The sequence below is a fragment of the Cajanus cajan genome, chromosome 4 (assembly GCF_000230855.2).
Source record: "Cajanus cajan strain Asha chromosome 4, NIPB_CcT2T_4, whole genome shotgun sequence".
Lineage (NCBI taxonomy): Eukaryota > Viridiplantae > Streptophyta > Magnoliopsida > Fabales > Fabaceae > Cajanus > Cajanus cajan.
The window spans coordinates 54,197,696-54,212,685 of NC_138520.1; the positions used below are offsets into that span (position 1 = coordinate 54,197,696).

At 29.6% G+C, this 14,990-nt stretch overlaps 1 long non-coding RNA gene across 1 annotated transcript; it reads left to right on the top strand.

Moving 5' to 3' along the window:
* The first annotated feature begins 3,476 nt into the window (after positions 1-3,476).
* Positions 3,477-5,379, top strand: LOC109793435 (uncharacterized). Its single transcript, XR_002239309.3, has 2 exons — positions 3,477-4,963; positions 5,184-5,379. It is a non-coding gene; the product is annotated as an uncharacterized LOC109793435 (long non-coding RNA).
* The last annotated feature ends 9,611 nt before the right edge of the window (positions 5,380-14,990 follow it).

A 14,990-nucleotide genomic window follows, 5' to 3' on the forward strand; every position in this document is an offset into this window, starting at 1 on the left:
ATAATTTATAAATATACTTTTATATATTTATCTTTAGCTTTTTAGTTAAAATGCAAATGAATATTGTCTTTTTATAATTTCATCAGTATTTTTAAATTAAAAGTTTTTTCCTAATTCATATTTTAATTTCTTATACTTCAAAATGACAACTTATTATTTAAATTAATTCATTTCTTATGTTTTAATTTTTAATCTTTTGATGAAGAAAATATTTTAGTTTCATAATTTTTTAATTATTTTTTTAGCAAAATATTTTTTATTTATACATAATTCTTAAATATAATAATTGTGCAATAAAATTTTCTATTTTGAGAGGGATACGTAATCCCTCACAAATTGTGACGGAATTTGTGACAGAATACAATTTTTAAAAATTTTCCGTCACAGAATCCCTCACAAATTGTGAGGGATTCTAAATCCGTCACAAAATTCTAATTTTTTATTTTTACAAATTTTTGAATAAAAAAACAATTAAATTATTCCAGATTTATTAATTATATAATATATAATATTTTTACCTTTTTTTTTCCTGATATACAAATATTAATTATAAAGTGTATTCCATAATATATATAATACACTTTATAATTATATATATATATATATATATATATATTTTTACCTTTTATTAATTATATAATATATATTAAATTATTCCATTTAAGTGTATTATAAAGTATGATGATAATATTTTTATATATTTATTGATAGACTTAATTATACTTTTTATTAAATGATCAAGCACAATGAATTTTCTAGCGTGAACCATTATATATATATATATATATATATATATATATATATATATATATAACTATATATAGTTACATATAATTATGTATAATTTATAAATATACTTTTATATATTTATTTTTAGCTTTTTTAGTTAAAATGCAAAATAATATTGTCTTTTTATAATTTCATAAGTATTTTTAAATTAAAAGTTTTTTCCTAATTCATATTTTAATTTCTTATACTTCAAAATGGCAACTTATTATTTAAATTAATTCATTTCTTATGTTTTAATTTTTAATCTTTTGATGAAAAAAATATTTTAGTTTCATAATTTATTAATTATTTTTTTAGCAAAATATTTTTTATTTATACATAATTCTTAAATATTATAATTGTACAATAAAATTTTCTATTTTGAGAGGGATACATAATCCCTCACAGATTGTGACAGAATTTGTGACGAAATATTTAGAGAGGAATCAAAATCCGTCACTAAATCCGTCGCAATTTTTTTTTTATTAGTGACCCCATTTGTGACGGAATTGTTAGAGACGGAAATTTTTCCGTCACAAAATCCGTCACAAACTCTAAAAATAAGTAATCCGTCACAAAAATAAAATTTTCGTCACAAAAGTCGTCACTATTAGTGACGACATTTTATCCGTCACAAATTTCGTCACAAATTTTAATTTTTTTAGTAGTGTTCAAGTGTGGAGGGGATGTAGAGAATTTGTCCTTGGTCAAGCCCCTATGAGGAAGTTTTATCCCCTATGATTAAAATGTGTATTGTCTTTATTGTTTAATTTATTCTTACATTGAGGACAATGTGAATTATAAGTGTGGGTGTGATTTTTTATATTAGTTTTTAGTAAAAAAAAATGTCTCTTTCTATTTTCTATTTTATTTTTCTGTTTTGTTATGTTTTATATAGTTTTTATTCTGTTTTTGTATCTAGTTTTGATTTTATTTCAATATCTATTTTACTGAAATCTTTTTCTATTTCTATATACTATATCTATATCAATTTGTGTATTCTATTGTTGTTTACTTTTCAAGTTTTGTTTTCATATTTGTTTTGTACTCTAATTTTGTTTTTTTATTATATTTTTTTTTGTAAATTTTATTGTATTTTGTTTCTGATTTCATTTCTATATTTTGTATTTTTTTTCTTCTATTTGTATATTTTTTCTATTTTGATGTGTAGCTAATTCATTCATTTGATTTAAAGTTTGGTGAATTACGGTAAAATTTGAGTTCCCAATCTATTTTTACCCTACAAATTCTCTTTGTTTTCTTCTTTGTTCTACATTTATTTTTCGTTCTTCATAATTATGAATTTCATCTCAATAGATATGGACTAGATTTAAAGATTAATTTTGGTTCCAGATCCTAAAATAAGCTAAATCAACTAAATCAACCTTTCACCATTCTTGAATTACACAAAAATTGTGACATTGTGATTGCGTTTCATGTTTTTATGAAATTCAATATATTTGAATTTAGATCTACATTTAGATTATGTTCGTATTGATTTAGGTTGATTGAATTCATATTATAACTTGAACCATTAAAATTTTACTGTAACAATTAAAATCTTGAATTGATGTAATTTCCAATAAAATTTTCTATTTGTGTTTGTAATATTTTATTTTCTCTTTGCTATTCATAAAAATCCTTTTCCTAATTGCGTGATGATTTTGGATCCCATTGGCTTGTGTCTTCAAATAGTGCATAATTAATACATATACATACATACATACATATATATATATATATATATATGAGGAGGGTCCAAACGACACCGGTGTAACTTTTACTAAGTGTTACACCGCTCAATAACTTTATATTAAATGTGAATTTTGAAAATCCAACCGTTAGATTGAAAGTTCATATCTCTTAGATCATATATACCAAATTTTACATTAATCTAAGATGATTCGAGACTTCATTCTCATAAAATAAAATTAACGTAATATATACATTTCAAAATATACTAAAATATGAACACTTTGATTACCTTCAAGTTGTTGTTCAATTTTAACAAAATTTGGTATATATGATCTAATATGAAATTTCAATCTAACAGTTGGATTTTTAAAATTCACATGTAATATAAAGTTATTGAGCGGTGTAACACTTAGTAAAAGTTACACTAGTGTCATTTGAACCCTCCTAAGTTGGGAGTTGTACCTAGTTCGGACATTTAAGGGTCCAAAATTTCATGTCAATATTATGCCTCTACACTTCATTTTGGGTTTTCTTTAGGAATTTATTGTATTAGTAGTCCAACCTTGTTAATTAGTTGATTAGTGGGCTGAGCCTTGTAAATATTCTGATTTGACCCACTATGTTTCTCTATTAATAGGTGTTGTGAGACATGTTATGTACACTTTACACTATATACTCATTTTTTCATATTTTAGAGTTACTTCCTCTAGCTAGAAGTTTCTCTAAATTATCTCTCTCTCTCTCTCTCAAAATTCTCTTTAAATTTTTCTACACGAATGAACTACAACATCTTGATGAAGATGTGTGACATTCATAAATTTGATTCGAGGTTTCATGAATTACGATGAAATTTAAGTTTTGAATCTATTTTTTCTATACGAATTCTCTTCGTCTTCTTCTTCGTTCTAAATCTATTTTTTGTTCATCATGATTATGAATTTTATTTTAGTAGATCTGGATTAGATTTACATATTAATTTTGAATCTAGATCTAGATTTATATATAGACCTAAAATAATCCCAATCTCCTAAATCAAACATTCATCATTCTTGAATTTTACGAAAACTGTGAGATCATGATTATGCTTCACGTTTTTATGAAATTCAATAAATCTAGATTTAAAATACATTTTGGTGATATTCATGTTGTTTTAGGTTGATTGAATTCATATTATAATTTGATCATGAAAATTATTGTAACGATTGAAATCTTGAATCAATGTAATTTTTGATTGAATTTTTTGTTTGCATTTATTGTTCATAAAAATCTCCTTCTTTCAGTCAAAAAAAAAAAATCACCTTCATTTGAGAAGAATGACCTAGATTAATCCCTATATTACAAATCTTTGAAAATTTTTTTAGTAATTTTTGATAGTGATTTAGCAACACTATCAACTTGCCCCTTTTAATACATTGCATATAATTAATATAAAAATGTGTTAAATTCGACATTTTCTTTCCTTTTTTTAATATTTTCTCTTAAAATTTATTATGAAATTAATGACATTTATCATCATTAATATGTATTTATTGAATTGACTGAGAAAATTTATTTATTTTTTGTTTTTAGTTTAATATATTCTAGTAATGCATAATTTTCTTTATCCAACATCACATAATCTCCTTCCTAATTGCGTGATAATTTAGGATTCTATTGGCTTGTATCTTCGAGAATAATGACCTAAATTGTTTCTTATATTACAAATCTTTGAAAAAAATTTAGTAATTTTTTATAGTGATTTAGCAACACTATCAAGTTACCCCTTTTAATACATCGGATATAATTAATATAAAAAATGTGTTAACTTTGACATTTTCTTTCCTTTTTTTTAATTTAATATTTTCTCTTAAATTTATTATGAAATTAATGACATTTATCATCATTAATATGTATTTATTGAATTGACTGAGAAAATTTATTTATTTTTTGTTTTTAGTTTAATATCTTCTAGTAATGCATAATTTTGTTTATTCAACATCACATAATCTCCTTCCTAATTGCATGATAATTTAGGACCCTATTGGCTTGTATCTTCGAGAAGAATGACCTAGATTGTTTCCTATATTACAAATCTTTGGAAAATATTTAGTAATTTTTGATAGTGATTTAACAACACTATCAAGTTGCCCCCTTTAATACATTGAATATAATTAATGTAAAAAAATGTGTTAACTTTGACATTTTCTTTCCTTTTTTTTTATAAATATTTTCTCAAAATTTATTATGAAATTAATGACATTTATCATCATTAATATGTATTTATTGAATTGACTGAGAAAATTTATTTATTTTTTATTTTTAGTTTAATATCTTCTAGTAATGCATAATTTTGTTTATTCAACATCATATAATCTGCACACACATATATAATAGGTAGGATGTAAAATATTCATCTCACAAGATAAGAAGATTAGAAGATAAACTTATCATAAAATGGCTGTTGGCTTCTATCAACCTTACTCCTTTGGAATTTTTTTTCTTGCTTTGCTACTGACTTCAGGTATTCTAAAGAAAGAAATTTATTCATTTTTATTTATTTTTTTAACGTACAATTTTAAAAGGAAAAATGTTGACTTTTTTATTTGTTTAGTTAATTCTAAAAATGAAGGCAAAATGATTAAAGTGGATATATAATCCCTTGCTTATCAATTTTATGCTTAAATTTCACATAAGAAAAGTAATAAATTTTGTTCATTAAATTTGATTTGTTTTTATTGAAGGACTAGCAACAGAACTGTACATTCCTGGAAAAGTTAAATGTGCATGGCGTTGCACAACTCTTGCAATGTGTAGGCGTACATGTGTTTCTTTAGGTTTTACATATGATAGTTTCTGTGTGAAAAATGTTTGTTGTTGTAGGTAATGAAGATCTATTGTACTAATGGTTATGAAACTATAATAAAGTGCGTTCATGAACTATGATTTAATAATTTTTATTGGAGTTGATAAGAGTTTTGTCACATATTATTTTTCTTTGAAATAAAATAGTCATTCACCTTTATAAATCGAACTTCACTAGTTCATACGTGGAAATATATGCAAAAGAATTTGGATTCCCAGTTTATATTAAAATAAAAATATATTTATCTACGTAAACAATTTTATAGAAGGTAAGCTTTCTATATTTTTGGATAAAACATAGATACTAAAAGGGGTAGTTGAATAGTGTCGATCAAAACTAACACCTTTTCCAAATATCAACGTAGTATCTTAACTTTAAGAGTGTAGATAAAGAGATAGGAAAACATAACATAAGGTGTTTTTATATTGGTTCATCTCAAACATCGAGATTACGTCTAGTTCTTGATTAACCAATCAAGTTTCACTATCTTTTACAAAGATACAATTATTCTTTTACTAGCCACTTATGACTCAACCTAAGTATTCTTTGACTTGTGTCTTTAAACATTTACCCAAGTATTCATTGAACAGAAAGCCTCTCTAGGCTTCGATTAACCAAGTATTTCTTGAACATAAAGCCTCTCTAGGCTTTAAACAACCAAGTATTATTTAAACACAAAGACTCTTTGGACTTTAATCAACCAAGTATTGTTTTACAATTGAGCATCTCCAAGCTTAAAACAATAACACTACGTTAATTAAGTTGGGTAAGATAATTGTGTTGTTTAGTCTTACTTTCAAGACACAATACAAAAATTTAAAGTACACAACTTGTTAAAAAAAATGAATGTATTTTTACAATGTGTTTGTGAAGGAAACCTCATGGGGGAACTTGATTGATATGAAGCTTCTCCTTCAGGTTTCTTCCTAAATCTTTGACTTCTTGACACTTATTAAGCTTCAAAGAGTTCTCCATTGGAGAAGAAAAACTCGTGATTCACCTTCAAAGGTGAAGAACTCTCTTCATGTGGTGTCACTTCAATGAAGAAGATAAACCACTTCTAGTTTCACCACATTCTTAGGAAGAGGATAAGAGAATTAAAAGCAAATTAAAGAGAGAATTAAGCTTTTGACAGGGAAAATTATAGGGAGAAAACTTGACCAATCTCAATAAATGCTCAAAAGTTAGTACAAAATAGGTCAAAACTATAATATATAAGTTTAGTTGGCTTATGGTGTAAGCTAGACTAACCATGGTTAGCTATCTTGTACTTAAGTTAACTAACTCTAGTTAAAAGTCTAGTTAGTTGTCTAGATGCTTATGAAGCAAGGTAAGCTAATCCTAGTTGAACAATTGCCATTAAATAATTGTTGGTAATACTAAATTTTGTTGTAGTGTTATTTAGTGGGCTGGGCCTTTAATTACTTATATTAGACCCACTATATTTCTCTATCAATAGGTATTGTGAGACTTTTTGTGTACACTTTACACTCATTTTTTATATTTTAGAGTTGCTTCCTCTACAAGTTTCTCTAAATTCTCTCTCTTTCTCTCTTAGAATTTTCTCTTTACATTTTTTCTACGCAAAGAAACTGCAGCATCTTGATGAAGATGTGTGGCTAATCCGTTCATTCGATTCAAGGTTTCGTGAATTACGATAAAATTTGAGTTCTCGATTTATTTTTATCGTAGGAATCCGTTTTGTCTTTTTCTCCATTCTAGATCTATTTTCCATTCTTCATGATTATGAATTGTGTTTTAATGCGTTAAGATCAAATTTGAAGATTAATTTTTTGGATCTAGATCTAAATCTTCATCTAGATCCAAAATAACCTAACTCCCCTAAGTCAGTCGTTCACCATTCTTGAAATTCAAATAAATTGTGAGATTGTGATTGTTTTTCATATTTTTATGAAATTCAATAGATCTAGAGTTTGATCTACATTTAGATTATGTTCATGTTGATTTAGGTTGATTGAATTTAGATTATAATTTGAATCATGAAAACTTTATCGTAGCGATTGAAATCTTGAATCGATGTAATTTCTAATTGAATTTTAATATTGAAAATTTGTTTCTCTTTGCAATATTCTAATTTTTATTTTTTTGTTCATGAAAATTCCCTTTATAGTTATGTGATAATTTGGATCCAATTTGCTTGTGTCTTCGAGAAGAATGACCTAGATTATTCCCTATATCACAAATCTTTGGGGGGGGGGGGAATTCTAGTAATTTTTTATAGTGATTTGGCAAAACTATCAAATGTCCAAACCACTTGCATGAGAAAGTAGACATCCAAACCTAAGGGCCATAAGAAAGATTTGGTCCATCCAAGCCCAAATAAGTCTACCAAGACTTTGCTAGTTACACCTGCCCTAATCTACTAATCACACCCTCAAGTAATACAAGGACAAAATTACCTACACTACTTATGTAACAGCCCAAGAACCCGCATGTAGATATTGTCTGCTTTGGCCGCAGCCTTCACGGATTTGTTTCTGGCAATGGCACGCATGCCACCCCAAAACGCGTCTACACAAGGAAGGTATCCACACCCATATATATGGCATGCTTCGTTCTCCTTCCTAACCGATGTGGGACTATATCCACCCCCCCTCAAGGGAGTCCAGCGCCCTCGCTGGCACACCGGCCCGGGAACCGGCTCTGATACCAATGTAACAGCCCAAGAACCCGCATGTAGATATTGTCCACTTTGGCTGCAGCCCTCACGGATTTGTTTCTAGCAATGGCACGCATGCCACCCCAAAACGCGTCTACACAAGGAAGGTATCCACACCCATATATATGGCATGCTTCGTTCTCCTTCCTAACCGATGTGGGACTATATCCACCCCCCCTCAAGGGAGTCCAGCGCCCTCGCTGGCACACCGGCCCGGGAACCGGCTCTGATACCAATGTAACAGCCCAAGAACCCGCATGTAGATATTGTCCGCTTGACCCAAAATGCAAGGACAAAAGTATCATAATATAATCTCTACTAAAATGAATTACTAGTAAGAAAAATGTATAACAACAATAAGAGTCTTTTAAGGTAGGATAGGCCTCCAAAGGTTGGGTACTTTTACAAAATAAGGATAAGTACCCTACAATTCTTCAAACCAACTTTATCAACCTTCACTCTTCTTAAACTTATCTCTTCCAAAGGGATTCTTGTGAAGTAGGTTTCCATCAGTTTGATAACATTGTTGAATCTCTATAAAAATAGTAGATTTTCCTTAAAATTTGTAATATAAGGAACAACTTAGGTCATTCTTCTCGAAGATACAAATCAATTGAATATAAATTTATCATGGAATTATTAGGAAGGGGGTTTTTGGACAACAAAACAATAATTGAAAATTAAGAATGCAAACAAAATATTAATTAGAAACTTCAATTACAAATTGCATAAATTCAAGATTTTAATCCTTATGGTAAAATATTCATAGTTGAAAATATAATTCAAATTCAATCAACCTTAAATCAACATGAACAGAAGTAGAATGTAAATCTAAAATATATATCTATTGATACAGTGAATGATTGATTTAGGTGATTTAGATTATTTTAGATCTAAATCTAAATCTAGATCTAGATCTAGATCTAGATCTAGAAATAAACTTCAATCTTGGTTCTAGATCTAATTAAAACAAAATTCATAATTATAAAAATGAAAATTAAATCTAGAATGGAGAAGAATATTAAGAGAATTCATAGGGTAAAAATAAAATTGGGAACTCAAATTTTATTGCAATTCATGTAATATGGAATCAATCGAACGAACTAACCACACATCCCTATTGAGTTGCTATAATTCATTCATTTAGAAAATGTAGAGAGAAAAATCAGAGAGAGAATGCAAAAGAATTTTTGAGAAACTTGTAGAGGAAACAACTCTAAAATATGAAAAATGAGAGTATGTAACAAGTCTCACAACATCTATTAATAGACCAATATAGTGGATCCAATCAAAACATTTACAAGGCTCGACCTACTAATCAACTAATTAAGAAGGTTAGACTATTAATACAATACGTTCCTAAAGTAAATCCAAAATAATGTATATAGGCGTAATATTTAAGTGAATTTTTGAACCCATAATGTCCTAACTGTGACACCCTTCTACCCCATAATAAATAAGTAACAACAATAAGAATAATTCAATAAATATAACATCAAGAAGGGTCCACATATTTTAATAAAAACTCATAGGTTCACAAGTCTTGAAATAAATAGAAATAATAATAATAATAATAATAAAGTTTTACTCTTAAAAGAAAATTATCAAGGTCTCTAAAGAAAAATGAAAGGAATCCAGAATTTACAAATATAAGGTGAATATAAAACTCTTAAAAATAAGTCTCCTCAAACGACAAATAACAATTCATAACTAAAGCATCCTAAATTCATGCCCCAATGTCACATCCTATCAGAGCAGAACCCTTTCCCTTTAGAACTCAACACTATGAGTGCCTTCATCTTCACCTAAAAGAAAACCACATAAAAACAGGACGGTGAGAGATAGATAACATCATATATGAACATAGAGCTACCCAATTTTTCTCCCCCCCCACACCGTGCACCAAAATATCATCATTAAATATAAACAACAAATACATCTCATATAATTACCAAACATCATTTTATTTTATTTTTAATCATACAAGCTTTCATACACATGCTCACTATATGCTCATACACATCTCCTCTCCTAAGAGTCTCAACTTGGCACTCCGCACAATGGGCGTACCTCGTCAATTCCCTTAGTTGTTGCCAATGCGGGCATACCATTCTCACACCCTCCCAGGGCCGGTATGTTGCACGGTTAAACACCCAGCGGCCCGTGCAAAGGCAATCCACCCACCGTTAAACCCTCTGTGGCCAGTGAGCTGCGTAGTTAAACACCCAACGGCCCACGCATGGAATGCCTCCCGTCATGGTCCCCCCTATCTCAACCCCTCTCTGGGCCCAGGGTCCAATGCAATATAGTCACGTCTGGCTTCTCAAGCACCACATGCAACTCATAAGTCTCATGCAACTCATGCATCCCACGTAACTCATAATTAATGCATCTCCATTATATAACATCATCACATGTCAATAACAATCCATGCAATATCATCCTCACATGCTAGGTACCTATCATTAAGTTATCAACATCATAGATCACAAATTTCACATAATTCTTCACACACATCACAATATCTATGACATTCAGTTAATAATTTAACCATAACTCGAGATATACATATCCTTTCTAAGTGATCCGAACTCCATTAGAATCCTAACATCAATATCCACAACTTTCATGAAGAACACAAATCCTAATAAAGTCGTTTAGGTTACCATTCAGGGCTCACAAAAATTGATGTTGTGGTTCGCACACAGATTGGAAGGCTCAAATTGCAACTCACATAACTTGATCAAATATTAATATTTTTACACGATTATTGTGTCTAAATGGTAGCCCCAGATGTCTAGTTTCTAAACAAACAAACGTCACTCGATTTGGATAACTACACAGAAAGATATCGCAAAATTACAAACGTATGTCGGGGTCCCGACGCCCGACGCCCAAAACTGGCGCTGAACGCCCAAATCTCTGCCCAGACTCCCCTCTGCGAAATTAAACCTGCGTTTTACGAGTTCCAACAAGGTTTTTACCAATTTTCACTACTTCTATACCCCGTTGGTTCAGTTTAACTCCATTTATATTCTTCATACGTTCCAAATCAATCCATACACATCTCAAGCCTCAAAAATTGGTTTCCATTGGTTTTACAAAAAAAAATCTAAACTCTTCTTAACACATAAAATTCAAGTCATCAAATTTAAGGATAAAGAATTAAAAAGAAAGCCTCAATGGAATTAAAAGACAATTCAAGAAATAAGTTCTTCCAAATGAATTAAGAATTTAGAACATCGATTGCACAGATAATCGTTCAGAATTTTAAATAGAGTTCTTAGAGGGACTTAGGGATTGCCCTCACTACCCGAACACCCCTATATTCACATATGAAGAAACCCATCTCCCCCGTACCTTAAGGATGATGAACGAAGGCCAACAGAAGAACGACGGAGCAATCTGAACACTTTACGCCTTCCTTCAAGAATTTTCTCCTCTCCCCTCTTCCTTCAAGCGTCTGACGTTAAAATGAATATTAGGTAACTGACTATCCCCAAAACCCCTCTAATAATTCCGACTGGGCCAGGCCCATACTCACCCGCCCATCCCCCTCTATTTAATTAAAATGGTACATAAATAATTAAAAAAAAAATAAAACAGTTTCAACTTCTATAATTATTTAAAATACTAATTTATTTTCTGCTCTCTAGAATATAAATATAAATAACTACTAGACTCAAGTTTCTCTCGTAAATATAATTATTATTATTTAGAATCTACTGCAATTTAATAAAATTACTAAATAAAATGATATAAATTATTTTCATAAAAATAGTAATTAATTAAAATTTAATTAATTTAAAATTTAGGATGTTACACTAACAAGGTGAAACTCCCAAAAGAGAAGTTGTAGAGCTTTGTTTAGCTTTCTAAGGACATCAAGATTTCCTGATTTAGAGTTCTAGAGCTTTAGAAATGGCTTCTGCAAGACATGTCAAAATGGATAGAAGTTACAAAAATTAACTAGAATTTAGAATTGAAACTAAAATAGTCCACTAAACAAATCTCAACCGGTACATCAAATTAAGACACTTAATGCCAGTTAAGCCCGACTTAACACACTAAAAGATGTATTAATTATGCACTATTAGTGTTTACTCTTACATCTTTTAGAATCTTCAAACTTCTTTATATAAGTGTTTAAGTGAAGATGACTATTGCAAATCCTTAAGCATCTTTCACAAGCTTGTTTTGTCTGTCTTCATTTTTTTCTTTGTGGGGAGAAATTTCTATGAGTGCATTAATTGCTTGCACTAAAAGTATTTTGCCAAAATGTCACTTCTTATGAGATCAAGGAAGCAACTTACCACCTTTTAGGTACCAAACGAGTGGAGTCATGCATGTATCAATTCATAACAAATTTTTCTTAGGAATTTTGTGATTCAAGGGATCCACTCATCATTTTGTGTTGCAAAATATATCTCTTCTTCTTTTTGTTATTTGTGAGTATCGGCGAAACTGTTTCACTTTGAACTATTAAGGAATCATGTGAACAAAGATTGACTTAGTTATCATACACCATACATGATATAGATTCAAAATTTGTCTTACAGATGAAGTGCTTCATTTATTAGACTTAGTGTCAAGATAATTAATCTTCTTATAAACCATCTTATACCAATGTCTTATTGATTGATCTGAAAAAGTTTTTCTCTAGAAAAATGTCTATGTTTTTTATCATTAAAACTTAAAACCTAAGGGACCTAAGATACTCTTTTCACCTAACAATTTTCCCTTTTCTAATGGTGACAAACACATTTTTGAAAAGAGAAAGCTTTATGCATTACAAATCTAGTTACACTACAAGAAAAATGCAAATTTATGACGGACATAATCTATCAGTAAAAAGGAATATCCGTCGAAAATAGAGAATTTCTGACAGATGCAAATCTGTCAGAAAAAGGGGTGTCAGAAAAAAAATCCATTAGAAACAATTTAATCCGTAGGATATATCCGTCAGAAATTATTTGAAAATCTTTATGTGATTCCGACAAATAAATCCGTCAAAATTTTTTTTTTTAATTTTAATAAATTTATTAATGTAACACCCCTCATATTTGGTTTTTCAAGGATTCTATTTCACAACACTTCACTTTCTAGCGTGTGTTTACACAATTTCTGAAAAACGTCCCAAAAGGTCACTCATCCCTATATTACTTCAAGTCAAGTATGCTTAATTGTAGAGTTTTAATGAGATAAGCTACCGAAAAGTAGATGCATGTTGTTAGTCTATAGGTAGTACAAATTAATTTATTTAAGTCATCCTCAACTATACAATCTCGTACTTGAACTATCTTTGGATCCTTCTAATTCCAATGTGTCCGGACTGTTATAAAAATATAAAAATATATATAATAATTATATTACCAATAATAATAATTATATTATATTTAATTAATCTTTATATATATATATATATACACACTTACTTTTATAATTAACAATCTGTTTATTTCTATTTAAAATTAATATTATAATATAATTTAAATTATTTATTATAAATTTTAACATTTTAAATAAATTATTAATCAACTTAATATATTTATTTATTATAAATCTAAGGTATAAAATTTAAAAAATATATTTATCCTTGTTTTATTTTCTAATTATCAACCATTAATGCAATACTAACTTAAAATCTTATCTAATTATATCATAATATTTTCATATCAAATTTAAAACCAGATATTAGTTATACAAAAATATCAAGATTATATAGTAAATTGTCAATAAGATTCTAGTTAAATAATTTAAAATAATTAATTTTTCAACTATATTGTTAGCAAATAATTTATTCCAAAGCTAATCAATTTTTTTCTATTTAATTATTAGTAAAATTTAATAACTTTTAATTTAATAATTGGATCGATGAAACTCAACATACACCATGACTTATTGAGCGGAGTAACTTTATCAAGAGTTACTTTGTGAGTCATTTAATTCCTCCTCTCTCTTTCTTTCTTTCTATATCTCTCTCTCTCTCTCTCTATATATATATATATATATATATATGTATACATATATTGATATTTAAAATTTTAATGATCTTTTTTAATATATGATTGTTAATTTTCGTCAAAACTTTTTACAATTTCGACAAATATAAATTTGTCAAAAATATTTGATTAGTAATATAACTTGTACTACCCACATCGGTATTAGGGCCCACCTCAGCACCCAAGAAGTCAGGCCACATCGGCTTATCAAGTCGAACCACTCTCTAGTTGATAAGATAAACTGATAAGACTGCAATCTTATCAAATCGTAACTAATCCCACTATCAGTTATGGGAAAAACCCTAATCTACATCAAGGTATGTGCATTATATATACAAGATCCATACACCCACAAAGACTAACTTAAGCATTATAGTCTCTTTTGCAAGTACCCACCCTATTCAAGACTAACGATCTTGTCAAGTAGAAGAGGCTCGCCGATCTTGCTCGTAGGTTGTATCTACTCCAATCTCAGGTAAGAACATCTTTGCACCCACCGTAGGGCCAGAGAAAAATTTCCCTTCAGCCACAATAATGGTTTTTACCCAAAGCAACAATCGACCACCAACCAGTGCCCCAAACAATGTACCCAACATGGAGGGAGATGCTGCCACAAGGACCCTGCTCAAATAAATTGAGATCCTGCGGCAACAAAATGCCACCACAATATCAGCCATGCGTGCACAACATGAAGCCGACATTGCGGCATTACAGGTTGAGAACGAGCGCATCTGGGCGCAAATCCCACAACAACTGCCATCACCAAGCCATCCCCCCGAGGACGAGCATTAGTCGCTTTCCCCGCCTCGAACATATCGGTCACACGCCCCGACACAATGCAAGACAGCAGATGCTAGCCAAGGTCCGTTTCAATCCCTGGGTCCTAGGGCCGGTACTAGACGACATCCTTTCGCCGATGGCATCATAGAAACACCACTCCCACTCGGGTGGAAGCCATTAAACATTGATCGGTAGAAGGCATCTCAAACCCGAACGAGCATCT